Source organism: Camelina sativa, chromosome 4 (assembly GCF_000633955.1).
Source record: "Camelina sativa cultivar DH55 chromosome 4, Cs, whole genome shotgun sequence".
In the NCBI taxonomy this organism is placed as follows: Eukaryota; Viridiplantae; Streptophyta; class Magnoliopsida; order Brassicales; family Brassicaceae; genus Camelina; species Camelina sativa.
Genome location: NC_025688.1, coordinates 16251342 through 16253816, shown reverse-complemented (window position 1 = coordinate 16253816; position 2475 = coordinate 16251342).

Genomic DNA, 2475 nt, shown 5'->3' with positions numbered 1-2475 from the left:
ACCTTTTCAAACAGACCCATTTAGACCATGATACCTCCCATCTGATCCCCGAGCTTATTCATGTGTTAACCTGCAACAATATGGATCTTACTCACCATCATTCGCCTTTAAGGCTAAATTTTAGTTTGAAAAGTATCGGCATTATGGCCGCATCTCATCTTGTGGTGGTTACTGAAACCTTTTCAAGCAGACCCCTTTAGACCGTGAAACCGCAGCCAACCTCTCCCTTGCCGATGATTTGCAGATCTTTGTATCTCTTCTCACGTTAATGAGAACCTCGGCCTTGAAACCCTCTTCAAAGTCACTTAGTCTGTTGACCGTGACCATTACTTCATTCTACGCTTCGTTCGTGGATGAATGCTCGACAAATCGTGTTATTTCTTGCGCCAATTTGCTTCCTAGCTTTGGCTTCCAAGCTGTCATGGAGTCTTCGTCGAACTACTTTAGCTATCTTCTTGTAGCTCATATCTTTCCCTTGATGTTGTTTTTACTTTGTGTTAAACTCCATTATCTCATTTCCGATGGTTTGTATGAACTTGATTTCGTTTGATTAATGAAAGAAAGTGTTTGTCCAAAAAACTTTAATGAGTTTTAAATTATATTAAAAGAATATCTTGTTATATATAAAAAAATAGTTATAAGTTTAATAATTTTATTAATTATGTATGTTATTATTGAGATATAAAAACTTTATCTTGTCTTATTTGTAAAACAGAATCTTCAAAATGTTTTATGTTCAAAAGCCAAAAATCGAGATTTCTTGTTACTTGGTTTGGTTTCTCTTTTGCTCTTTCAAAGTCTGTATAAAAAAAAAAACTCAGTAAGAATTTTAGTTTGAAATATTGAGTAGATCAGACATTTAAATATTGAGTAGGTGCATATGGTGAAGCATTTCATATTTTGATTAATGGTGCATCATTGTTAATTGTGTAGATGTAAGATATTTAATTGGGTAATAAGAGTATATGTTTCAGTATTGGTAATTTTCACTAGTTTTTTTAACAGCATGTTTAGAAAAATTGAGTGGAAGAATCATATAACACATTTAGAAGAATATTTATAATATGAGTTAGTATTTTGTTTTTCTTTTTTTACTCATTAGACTTCCTGGTTCTAATTATATATATGAAGGAGGAATTCACATGTGCTCATAATATTGAAATTAAAAAGATTGAACTCATGAATTTTTTGATGAGTTGTAGTCTTTTCTTTTTTTTTTAACTATGAGTTGTAATTTCAAATTCATTATAAATAACAAAATAATTACTAAAAGATAAATAAACATATAGAAAACTATTGTATCAATATTTTTATTAGTGTTTTCAAATCTAAATTGAATATGTAGATCAAATATGTTGAGTCAATAAGTTTATTATCTTGATAATTAAAAAGAAACAAAATTAAAAACTCAAACAAATTTTTAGCAAGAAAAGGATTCAAACCATTAAAAGTTTTGGACCAAATTTATTATAGCATTGTGTTTACTTAGATTGATTATTTTGACAGTTACACATAGCATATAGTTATCATACTTTTAAATATTTGCTTCATTATCATAATTTTTATAGTTCAGCGGTGGTGGTGGACGCACAGGACGACCCCAACCGTTGATTCTCTGATGATTTGGTGGTGGTGGTCGCACGGGACGACCCCAACCGTTGATTCTTTGATGATTTGGTGGTGGTGGAATACTCCAATTGTTGGTTGTCTCATGATTCGGTGGTGGTGGAATACTCCAACTGTTGGTTGTCTCAAGATTCGGCGGCGGTGGAATACTCCAACTGTTGGTTGTCTCATGATTCGGCGGCGGTGGAATACTCCAACTGTTGGTTATCTCATGATTCGGCGGAGGCGGTATACTCCAACTGTTGATTGTCTCATGATTTGGTGGCGGCGGGATACTCCAACTGCTGATTGTCTCATGATTTGGTGGCGGCGGGATACTCCAACTGCTGATTGTCTCATGATTTGGTGGTGGTGGAATACTCCAACAGTTGGTTGTCTCATGATTAGGTGGTGGTGGAATACTCCAACTGTTGGTTGTCTCATGATTTGGTGGCGGTGGAATGCTCCAACTGTTGATTGTTTGATGATTCTTATAAATCATCTGCGGCGGTGGTCGCACAGGACGACCCCAACCGTTTATTTTCTTATTGTGGCTTGGGTTTGAGCTTGTTTCCGGATGATCCATCATTTTTTGGATTCTTTCTTCATCCTACATTATTTGTTTTGTTTGGTGAAAAAAATTCAAAAATTATCGTATGCAGATCTATTTTGAAGTGAGTGAAAATACTGATTACCAATCAGAGAAATTAAAAAAATCTATGAAAATATGCATTTTTGTTACTGATATTAATTACCATATTTCTTGAATCTTGGACGGTGTGAGGAACTCCATCTCCGTGGCTCTCTCCAAACTCTAAAAGAGAAAAATTGAATTTAATAAACAACCATACTATTAGATTATAAGTGTAA